Source organism: Wolffia australiana, chromosome 6 (genome assembly GCF_029677425.1).
Source record: "Wolffia australiana isolate 7733 chromosome 6, ASM2967742v1".
In the NCBI taxonomy this organism is placed as follows: domain Eukaryota; kingdom Viridiplantae; phylum Streptophyta; class Magnoliopsida; order Alismatales; family Araceae; genus Wolffia; species Wolffia australiana.
In genome coordinates, this window is record NC_135840.1 from 19,422,463 (window position 1) to 19,435,086 (window position 12,624).

Here is a 12,624-nt window from a genome sequence, read left to right on the forward strand (position 1 = left end):
CCCATAATTGACGTAGAAATATTTGACCTATGGGGGATTGATTTTATGAGACCATTCCCAAATTCAGATGGATATGAGTACATCTTGATGGGAGTTGATTATCTTTCCAGATGGGTTGAAGCAATCCCCACTAGGTCAAATGTTTATAAAGTAGTGCTTAAATTCATTCAACAACATATATTTTGCAGGTTTGGTTGTCCTAGAGCAATTATTAGCGATGGAGGAAGTCATTTCAATAATTCTCAATTCAGGACTATGCTTAAAAAATATGGGGTTCAACATAGAATCACTACCCCATATTATCCACAAGCCAATGGTCAAATTGAGAATTCAAATAGAGATATTCAGAAGATTATTAAAAAAGATTATTAGGCCTGATGGGAAAGATTAGTCAAGTAGATTATATGATGCTCTTTGGGCGTATAGAACTACTTACAAAACACCCTTAGGGATGTCTCCTTATAGGGTTGTTTTCGGTAAAGCATATCATCTTTTGGTGGAAATAGAATATAGAGCTTATTGGGCTATTAAGAAACTTAATCTCTCTTTAGATGCAGCAGGAAAACAGCATTTATTGCAGATGCATAAACTCAAGAATGAAGCATACAAAAATTCAAGAATTTATAAACCTAGGATGAAGCATTTTCATGAAAAGAACATTAACCGTAAGCACTTTCAGAAACATCAAAAGGTATGGCTTTATAATTCAAGGTTGAAACTTTTTCCAGGGAAGTTAAAATCAAGATGGGATGGACCATTTATAATTACTGACATATATGATAATGGAGCAGTTTTGATTTTTGATCCTAAGACAGGGAAAGAGTTCACAGTAAATGGTATGCGATTAAAGCCGTATGTGGAAGTGGAAGATTTATCGCAACCCACAGCAACAATATTTCTAAATCCCATCGAGCCCACCGAACAGGAAGCACCAACCTAGGATTTGGATTCTAGAAATTTTCTCTTTATTGCATTTTTTATTTCGCAAATAATGGGAATTAACCTAATTCCCTAGCTCTCAATTTTTCTTGTTTATTTTTTTTTCAGTTTATAGCTTTTCCAGGAATAAAGAAGAAGAAGAAGAAGAAGTACAATTCGTACACAAAACGAGATGTCGGTTCATCATTAGTAAGTTCTTCAAAGATCACGCCTAAGCAGGTTTGCAATTCTGAACTTCCAAATTACAATTATGATCCATTCCCATGCATTGAGGACATTGCATAGTTTAGCGGGGGCGAGAACATTTCATGTGTTTAGGAGTACAAACCTTTATTTTTTTTTCTTTGTGTCATATAAATTCCGTGCATAATTGAAAACCCACCTTTAGGAGACCTTCTTCATCCATGAATTTGAATTACATGTGTAGGGAACTTTGGCTTTATACAGCGGATCATTGTCATGTGAAAAATAAAACAAACCTTGATTTTGGATAACATAGGAGTCAATTTCCAAATGGCTAGGGTATCGAGTGGGTGTGTAGGGGATAGAAAATCAAATGATTGAAGCACTATGACTCAAAATGGTAGAGAGTTGAGTGAATTGAGGACCCCCACCGCACCACCATTCACTGAGCCGATTCTACTTGAATGTTTTTATTATTTCATTAAGTCAATGTCACTTTAGGGTGGAATATAGGCATTTCTACAAGTCTTTAAGCAGAGAATTTCCTCTTCTTGATTCTCCATCTACCTTGCCATGCCATTCCACTATGTCATACCATATATCATTCCATTTGTTCAACCGTGAGCAATATACCTATCCACTTTCTTGAACTTTTCTCTAACCAAACAGCCTTTCATGGATGGTACCCATCTTCCAAGTCATTCTATCTCCCTTTCCATGGGATCACCTTTATCCCATCTCTATCACCATTTCTGTCTAATTTCGCTCTTCAACTTCTTATTACCTCTTATTCTCTTCAATGATTTTACATAATGCCCTTATTAGAGTCAATGATAATTCCATTCTGTTTTCTTTTTCACAATGTTTAGTATTTCTCTTTACCCCTTAAAAAAAAGAAGAAAGAAAGCCCTCAAGTTCAAGCAAAATATGAGGAAAACTAAAAAAAAAGGATTTTGGTGATAGCCATTGTTAGTACAAGTTATTAAAACTAGTAAGGGCATTACTCATGATTTATTTCTTTTTATTTCTTTCTCATTCGTCTAAGTCTTGGGAGAAGGCAACCTAAAATGATGTATCCTTTATGAAACCTTTAATTCGAAATCCATCTCTTCCCCTTTGAGCATGCTATCTTTCGCTCGTTCTTATTCTCTGACCCATGCCATCACACTATTTGATATTCTGTACTAACTGGGAGACGGAGAATGTCTAGATTTCATCTTATAGTTGGAGGAAACTTAGTGGAGACTTTTAACACAAGTAGCCGCTACCTGGAAGAGAGTGATCTTGATATGAGAGGCGAGAGGTCCACCACATGAAGAGTGCAGTGAGGAGCATTCTGGATCATAGTGTAATATCTGGAGAGAAGTACATCTTTCTATTCATTTCATTAACTCTACCCAAAACCAAGCGGACGACACCCATATTCATAACGAGGTGGAGTCCAAATTGTCGAGGAGAGTTTCGTTTGAGCATGTTATTGATAATTCTAACACTTCATGCAGATGAATGAGGATTGATGGATGAAGAAGTCATCTAAAGAAATAATGGTACATTGCTAAGGGACTAGCAGTGATTTAAGTGGAGGGGTATGATAACTTGCAAATTAACAGGATTAATTAATGAATTTTACATTATATTTATGTGTTTTAATGATTATATTTGCATGTTATCACATTAAAATAAAGATAAACCACTTACACTTTCATTTTATTATTATCTCTGATTTTTTATCATTTATCACATGGAATTTAACCTCATTTTAGTGAAGCAATATTTTTTCAGGGCCTTAAATATTTGGTTAAAGGTTGGTAAGAGCTTTTCTAATTTGTTTGGATTTTTTCCATATTTTTATATAATTTTTTTGACAATTATATAGCCAAGAAATGATTTTTATATATTTAAATAATACATATTTAATTTATTTGCCATGTTGTAATGTATTTATATATATATATATATAAGGGGCATCCACGTCATTCGCCCAAAAATTGGGCAAATGAGTGGATGTTTATTATTAAATAATAAAGAGAGAAAGAATAATAACTATTATTGGTTAATTATGGCATCACAAATCGCGATGCCATAAAAAGCTAATCATCAGATATATATATATATAACACAGCATGGGCGGCGAGGCATATTCCTCGTATGCAGAATCGAGTCGCCGCGTGCATTAAATGCACGCGGTAATCGATTCCACATGAGCTTTAAAAAAAAAAAAGGGGATGACGGTAAGCTTACCGCCTTCTTTATTGTTTTTTTAAAAGGGATCACGCAGTCAAACATTGCGGCTTCAGTTGTCTTTTTCTGTTTTATTTAGAAAAATAAAAGGAAAGGAGCTATGGCATCATCATACCATCCAAAGAGACTAATCTTTCTCCAATCACGGAGGGCACGCGACGCGAACAACGATGTGTCGACACGTGATCCAAGAAGGCAGAAAACGAGAAAGAATGCTTAACCAATCAGAAAAATTGGTTTTTTTAGATAATAAAACGATCCAACGGCCTAGATTTATCCTCACTAAAACCTTGATATCTTGTGATCTAGAAGTCGGATTGGGCTGAAATTTTGAGGGTAGTTCCTCTTTTCTCCCTGTACAATCCACACGGTTGGACCTTTAAATGGAGGTCAAGAAATGGGTAAAATTACCTTTTGGAGGCTCTCCCCAAGCATTTGGCCAGGAAGGACACATGAGGGGTTCTTGAAGTCGACAGATCTTGCTTTTGTACTCAAATTTTTAAGTTTCTGATTTGTATTTCAATCATCTTCTTGAACGATTCTAAAACGTCACGGCATGGGTGAAATGTTCATGCCCTAGAAGTTTGTTTTGAATGAAATTAGCACTTCATTTTGATTCTGATTCAAGACCTGATTTTTTATCCTTAATTCTACATCAATTTAGAACATTTCTGCATCATTAGATTTGTAATTTAGGGTTGGATTTCATCTTTTCCCCAAATTCTTCACTTTTTCTCTCTAGGTTAATTTGTCTAGTTTCTCTCTCTAGATTTTGATTTTTATTGTTTAGGAATTTAATTCAATATATTAAAAATCTAAAAATAAAATTTGATTAAAAAATTCATCCATCTTGAAGTCCAATTTAAAAATCCCTTTCTTGATTATTTAATTCCCAATTTTAATTTATAAAAACTGTTTTAAAATTTTATAATAATTGGGAAGTCAATAATCTGAATTAATCTGATCTTAAAATTAAAATATTCCTATCTTGAGTTTTCTAACCAAAATATTTAAAATCAAAATTATGTCTTACTTAATTTTGACTAATTAAAGAATATTATTAAGCATAATTAAGATTTATTCATTATAAAATTAATTCATCTTAGAATTAATTCATTGCAATTGGATAAAAATTCTCATTTGTTGCCTCCCTGTGGTTCGACCCCTTGCTTACTATATATTCCATATTTAGTGATTAAAGGAAATTATAAAAGTTTATTGTATAAGTCTAACGCCGAATCAAGGACATATTTACGCGTATGTTTAGGCTTATCAGACCCCGCTCGTGTTGTTCCCCCTTGAGACCACACCCCTTTGGCTTGGCTGATTTCTAAAGCCGCGTCATCCCCGCACAACGCCCCCATCTTTGCCTCACCTTCGCTTTCCTTAGTGTCTTGTCATAGTGTTGCGTCATCGCTAGGTGTCAGGCTACATCTTGTTCGCTCCTAAACACCCCTCTACCCACCTGCTGGCACTGGTCATTGCACCATCGACTATATTGACGATGACATCGCCAATGAGGTATGTTGTTACCCTTGTTCGTCATATATTTTACGTCTTTTAGTATATTTTTGGGTGCACTCCAAAGTGCTTTTGTTAGTTTATGTGAGAGATTATATCCACAAAACTACATTGCGACTTAATTAACTGGTATGGGTCGAGCCCATGCATTACGTGCGAGCGTCAACGGAGTTATTCTGAATTACGGCATAGTCGCTGTTATCACTCCAACGAGGGTTGGAAAGTCTTAGGAGTCGGGGCATGTACGTACATCCCTGTAAGGTTCACCACATCATGTAGTCACATTTCAACTAGGGAAATATCTGGCATACGATGTTACTAGTGACGTCTGACATTATCTAGGTGCCTGAGCATTGACTCTGTATCGTCGAATGATACCCTCGATGACATCGTACAACAGAAGAACATTAAAAATATTTTTCACATTTTTTTTCTTATTTTTACTCTATTTTTTGTCTGCATTTTTGATACACACACAAATCAAATTCAGAACATAATAACATTGTAATAAATTTGAAGTGTAACCGTTCAAAATTACACGGAGACATATTGGAATGCAAAATTGCAGGAGAAATTGATGGGGGACCATCTTGCCACCAGTAGCAACGGACGTCAACAACCACACCGAGCAGCCTGAGTCGGCGTCCACAATGGTTGATACATACGGTGTTATTTCCATATGTTTGAATTATTGTTCAAAAGATTTTTGATTGGGCCATTTTGTTTGGGCCTCATCCATGTTATTTTTGTTAATTCGTAATGTACATTAAGGGGAATTCTTATCACGCAAAGGTTTTCTCCTCAGTTTTGGCCCATATGGGCATGCCCAAGGAGGAACGGTATGCCCAAGGAGCCACTTTGAGTTTATTGAAGTTGAGAGGATTTTTCCTCAATCGGCTCCCGCCTTCTCCCTTTTGGAGTCATCTTTTACTGTTTTCTAGCATAGACCATGGGAGGAGTCACGACTTAATACTGCTTCCCTCCACAACGTCATCATTCCTCGGAGACCAACCATCAACGCTGCCATCTACCATGTTTTTATTCTTCATCGCGCCAAGCCTTTTCTTGAAACCATATTGAAGAATGCATGCGCCTTCCTCGTCAGCCTGCAAGAACTTCTCTCTGGAGCCTCTACTGCACCCATGTAATCTTGTCATCTCCGACAATACGTGCGCTTGATCATCTGCATTTCAAGAATCCGAATCTTGAAAGAACGCCCCAAGAAACCCTTTCTTAGAGTGTCGTCACTGATGCCGCCGTGCCGCCGCTGTCGCTACCCCCGCCAACCGCCGCTGTCCCTTCCTTCTCTAGCGCCCCAAATGAGTGGTTGCGCGTCTCGCGCTCGTGTGCCCGAATGCATGTTCAGCCCACCTATCATAAACTATTGTGATAGGAATAGCCACTATCATTGAGGGTAGGATTTTATTGTGATACCACTAATCTGAAGGGTGGGGGACATGGACGTCCAAGGGCACATGGTACTCATTATCTAGTCATCTAGTAGATCTAACTTGGACGTTGGGAGTCTGACCTTTACTAGTCAAACTCTGGAACTTTAATTGGACTTTCAAACTTGACAGCCCAGCAGAAATACTTCTCATTGATTTTTTCACACTAGCATATCATCCATTCATATCGTTTTTGTTTTATAATTTTGAATTGTGTTGAAATACAACCTGACTGATCGCAGAGAATATCTTACTACATCAGAAATGAATCATGTTTTCTGAATTATGAAAGATCGATATTATAGTTAGGGAGCTGGATTATAGGAAATAGTAATAATGTTGGGTAAACTGATATGTAATTACAAGATGTAAATGATAAAAAAATCCGGGAGTGGAGAGTTTCATAGGAACATAACTGAAATCAATAAAAGCTAATTGCAAAGTTTGATCAACTGATATTAATTTATTCAGAATCTTTTAAATTCCATTATATTGTAAAAATTAAGTTTGCATATTTCACAAAAAGTCTTGATCAATATAGTATTGTATTTTGCCAAGAGTGTATTAATTGAGAATGACATAGGATCAGAACAGTGTTTTAACAAAGGGCATTTAAAATTTTAATGAAGTAAAATAAGATATGAAATTTGAAAGGGTAAACGAATGAATGCTTTCAAATATATCATTGGCATAGAGTAGGCATGGATTCTTCATGTTTGCAAGATAGGCAACGAACATAGATGACCTCCAGACATGAGATAAAAAATTTTTAATTTCTTCTGAGCTGAAGGATAAATCTATTAACAAAACATTTTTCAGATTTAATCTATATCATGTTCAAGCAGGACTATCTGCATTAGAGGGGCCAGATATTTCCGTAATTTTAATACCCATTGAGTACATCCTCTGAAGGAAATTATATTCGGAATGAAAAATCTGGATGGTTCATACACCTAGAAATGGTATGGCTAAACATAGATTGGATCACATTCATTCAGCGGTGTATTTGTTGTGGACACAGATGTCCTAGGGCGATTACAGTAATATAAAAATACATTTTAATAGTCATTATTTCCAAGCCTTGTTAAAAAAAATATGTACTTGAGCATCGTGCTACAACTCCATATCACCCACAAGCAAATAAACAAATGGAAAACACCAATCGGGAATTTAAAAAATATTGAATGAGATTATGAGATTAGATGGAAAATATTGGTGAATAAAACAATATGATGCATTGTGGGCATATAAAACGGCTTATAAGACACCATAAGGAGTGTATCCATTTAGATTGGTTTGTGGAAAAGCATGTCATTTAGCAATGTAAGTAGACCATAGAGCTTATTGGGCAATTAAAAAACTTGAGCTTTGGCAATAAAGTGAGAATTTTACAGCTGCATGAATTAAAATAACTTGGAAATTAAGCTTACAGAAATTCCAAGATATACAAGGACAAGATGAAATGATTCCATGACAACCATAGAAATCATAAGCAATTATTTTAGGGACAAAAGGTATGGCTTTACAATTCAAAATTGAAACTTTTCTCCATGGAAGTTAAAATGAAAACGGGATGGTCCTACGTCAGTTATAGATATGTAAGGCAATGGATCTATACGAGTAGGAAACCCTCAAAAAAATTCTTAATTCAAGGTAAATGGGTAAATGCTCAAACCCTACGTAGAGGTAGAGACTCTACACTTTGAGGGACTTTAATGTAAAGTAGAAATATATAGGTAAAAAATCAAAGTTATGCCTAACCTTTTCATTTTTTTGCTTGGTTTACTGGATGTCATTGAAGAGGCCAAATCATCTACATTTCCAGGGACGCCACTACACCCAAGGTTTTCTTTCATAAATTTCTATTTCTAATTTTTTTGTTGTTTTCATTAAGCATGTAGTTACATTCAATAGGAACACCCATTACCACACATAAGCGTAGTGTAGATACCAAATAACTGGAGCTCATGTAAGAATAAAATTTACCTTAAGACAATAAATGAATAACAATTTTGAATAAATATGTAGCAAAACTTCACCTTGCTACACCGTAGAAATAATCGAGGTCGGGAAACTGAGACAATCGACAAAGTTTTGCTGAGTGATAAAATGGGTAACTTTTTGTGCCATTGAAGCCCTTTATAGGAGCATCTCTGTAGTCGAGTCCTTTGGGGTTAAAGCTCAACGTAAGTTAAAGGGTCCCAATGCTTATTGCTTCCTATTTTAGTCTCTTTATCCAGTTGTTCTTCCCGCATGAGAGTGGCCTATAACTGATGGTGGATATAAAGGGTATTCTTGCTTAAATCCTATCCATGTTCCTGTGCAAGAGCCAAAAAAATAGTGAAATTAAGATGCATTGCAACACATAAAATAAGTTGCGTCGGCGCAAATAAGTGCTCCGCAAAAAACTCATTAGCAGTATCGAGGAAATAAGCTCTCTGCACATAATAAGTGTCCAAAACTGCATAGGGCAATAAAGCATAGTTCAATTGTGTTCAAAACATCTTGCACATGATCATTGAATAGAAGAGTCCATATCAAAATAGGAGCGGCAATACCAAAGCATAAAGGTGATAAATCATGAGCAAGGAAGAAGTTTTCTTTTTTCTAATTTATATTGTTTGAGTATATAGATCAAATAACTATCATTCTGTAAAACGAGGACCTAGATGAGCAACTTAATATTTTCCTTATAAGCTCAGTTTTTGAGAAGAACCATGTCATGGCACTAGTACGGGAAACTTGAAATACCCAATATGATGAAACATCAACGAAAATTTGGATATGTCTCACTGTAGATACCTCAGTTATTGCTAAGGGACTAGCAATAGATAAATAGGGGTCATGATAACATAAAAATATGAGCTATTAAAGTACTAAATTCATCATATTTGTGAGCTTTTAATATTTAAAAATATTAATTTTTGGTACATGTTGTCATGATTTTATGTAAAATAATAATTTCATTAATTCTAAACTAAAATAATATTTTTTATCAATACTTCGGTCAATTTACACTTTATAAAAATTGTTTTAAAATATGATTTTTCTAATAAAATCAAAAATTATTTCTTAGTTGACCTTCCTTTGTAATAAAAGGACCTATAGATGAAATGTGTTTGAGTATTTAAAAAACAAATTGCACGCATAATTATTTTTTTTTAGTAAATAAAATCATTTTCTTTGTCATATTTGTAAGATTTTAATGTTCAATTGCAGTATCGTTTAGTTTATGTTATCATGATTTCATGTAAATAATAGTTCCATTGATTCAAATTTAGAAAAAATATTTTGTTAATAAATTACGTCAATTTACACATTTTTGAACAATTTAAAAATGGTTTTTATATGAAAATCAAACATTTTTTTAATTGACTGACCTCTATAATAGAACAATCTAATGAAGATATATACTTGAGAATTTGACAGACCATTTGCTTGCATAAATAAATTTGTTTTACAATCGCTTCTCGTAATTAAAATCATTTTTTCTGGAACTGGCCATTATTGGGCCACTTTAAAAAGAATGGGGTGTGACGTTTGCGGAGGAAGTGCATGCAGATCGTGTGGGCCAATCAGAAGTGTGAATGGCATCTTCGGTGTGTGATATGCACGGACACAACAGCGTATGTGTTGTGCACCACGTGTGGCAGTAAAAAACCAATCACAGGCCACTTAAATTGCTACGTGCCTGGCATACATGGAACAATCAGAACATCTGATTTCTAACCATCGCTCCAACGCATATGTTAGCTGCACACGTTGTGCACTTGCACGACTTTCTCCCTTCGATCGTCTCTGACCAAGATGTCAGCTTCACTCTCCACTTCTCGAAGACATTGTGGACGCTCCTTAGAACAAAGCTTAAGTTCTCGACGACTCATCACCCTCATACAGACAGTTAGACAGATGTAGTCAATCAAAGCTTGGGTAAGTGAATACCGTCTACAATGGACAAGCACCTTACGACCTGGGATTTGATAATCCCCCGCACCGAGTTTACTTATAACTCCTCGATGAGGAAAACCACCGCGTTGAGTCCTATTAAGATCATCTATGGCCAGGTTTCTCAATGACTCCTCCACCTAGCACCCGTAGATCCTCATGTTAGTGAATCCAAGGATGGTCTTGCATTTGCCTAAAATGTTTCCTCGTTGCGTCAGAATATTGATGATAAAATCAGGAGTCAAAATGCATTGTACAAGCAGGAGACCGAATTACATCGCTGACCCCCAAGTGTTCGATGTGGTAGCACCCGATTGACATCAGCTAGTCGATAGTAAGGTAACTAACCATGCAGAGAATAAGGTATCACTAAGGTTCTTGGTACGACTGGGACACAGAAGTACGTGATTTGTCGTGAATCACGAAGAATGACTTATGATGCGTACGACCATATTTTCTTCAACTGCTATCTTTCGCTACCCCCAACTCATATGTGTCAAGTTCTTCTGACCTTGGGAGGATTCATGGAGTGCACTCATTAACCCCATCAGATAGGTCTCAAAGCAAACACCTTAGTCATCGACGGCCCCACAGGTTTCGTGTCCAGCCTGAACGGAAGGCTAACGTGCAAGTGAAGACACATGGGTTCCAATATCCCGGGTAAAGCATGTACGTATTTTTTACGCTTTTATTTTGGTGGATACGTGCTCGTCATATTTTTCATTTACCATCTTTGTCGTGTTTGTGTTCATCATGGTCATATCTGTTTCGTCGTGTGTCGTCTTATTTTTATTTTGTTTTATTTTAAAAGGGTTCCCATTGTATAGCGACCCCCATGTTGGACCCAGCTATTGGACCCTTTGTAAGGGCTCATCATGCGCCCCCTATATAAGGGCGTGATGGGCGCCCTACTTTTCCCAGCCATGTTTCTTCTTGTATTGTGAGTCGGTAAGATATTCTTGAGTGTGGTTCATCCTTGAAGGAGAGAAGAGTAAGAAGAATAAGGAAAGGAATAAGAAGAAAGAAGAATGAAATAAAAGAGGGAGACAGGGAGAAAGGACGTTTCACGTTAGACCTAATTCTTATCCCCTACTTGATGTTGTGACCCACAGTCGATTGCTGACCGACACGCGGTGCCGCATATTTGAATTGTGAACGCCGGTGTTGCATCATCAAATTGCTACCATATGGTCAGTGTTTGATGCTCGATCGAATCCTGTTGCAACACCCTGCGACATTGCTAAGTCATCATACGACCCATGAGGATGTGCCGAGGCACATTTGACTGCGCATGTGACCTGATTGCAAAATCCATCGCTAAGTTGCTGTTAGGCAAGTACGGAGCACATTCAGCCGTTCACGCAATACAGTCGCGGAAACCCTTGTGAGTCACTGTTTTGCGAGTGATGGGCCATTGAATCATCAACGGAGGGGTCGCAACCCTGCTCATCGGGTTGGATGTGTAACCCTCGCGTGCACCACTCGGTGCTCTCTATTAGCAACGTTAAACGGCTCACGGACGTGACCCTCTGCTTCGCTCGATCAACGCAACATGCACTACACTTGCAACACTATAGGCTGGACGGCCAGGGGGTGCACGATGCTGCTCAACTATGTGATTGCACCAACTCCGTTAGGAGCCCATCGCTTGATCGCACCCCCATCTTCAGGCACCATAGATTCCACTATAGTTTGTCGTAGTGATACAAGCTAGTTGTGCCTAGCGCTCGTGCAACTGATAGCCGGCCATCATCGGGTATCGGACAACTGATATCCGATACCCAGGAAAAATGGAACGGTGCTAGATATTGGATATTAGATGATATCCGTCTTTGAGGGGTAGATGGATATCGGTACCGGATACCGTAGGTAGAGGGATGCGACGGATACCAAATGCCGGATATTGGTACCGGTATCAAATGACAAAAATTAAGCTATCTATCTCACTCATTTGTTTATTTAAATCTAGCGACTTACGTTTTGATATGTTACCAACCTCGATTAATATATATAGCGTAATATTTTTAATTTCTTCCGTACGGGATACCAGGAGTTTACATTAAAATTCGAATCCTGTTATCCACTATGGAATATATTATAAATCATCCAGTGTATATATTAGAAAAGGTATATAAATTAAATGAATTAATATTATATTGATAGATTTTCTGTAAATCATAATCGGCTTATATTTATAGTATTAATACTTCGTCTAATGAATACATGCCAAATTTTCTTTTATCTTCCATATGAGATAAAGTATTCCGAATTTGTTAATCTCGGAATCCTGTTGTTATCACATGTGGAAGGAAAAAAAGTTCGACTTGTATATATTACTGCGCCAGTA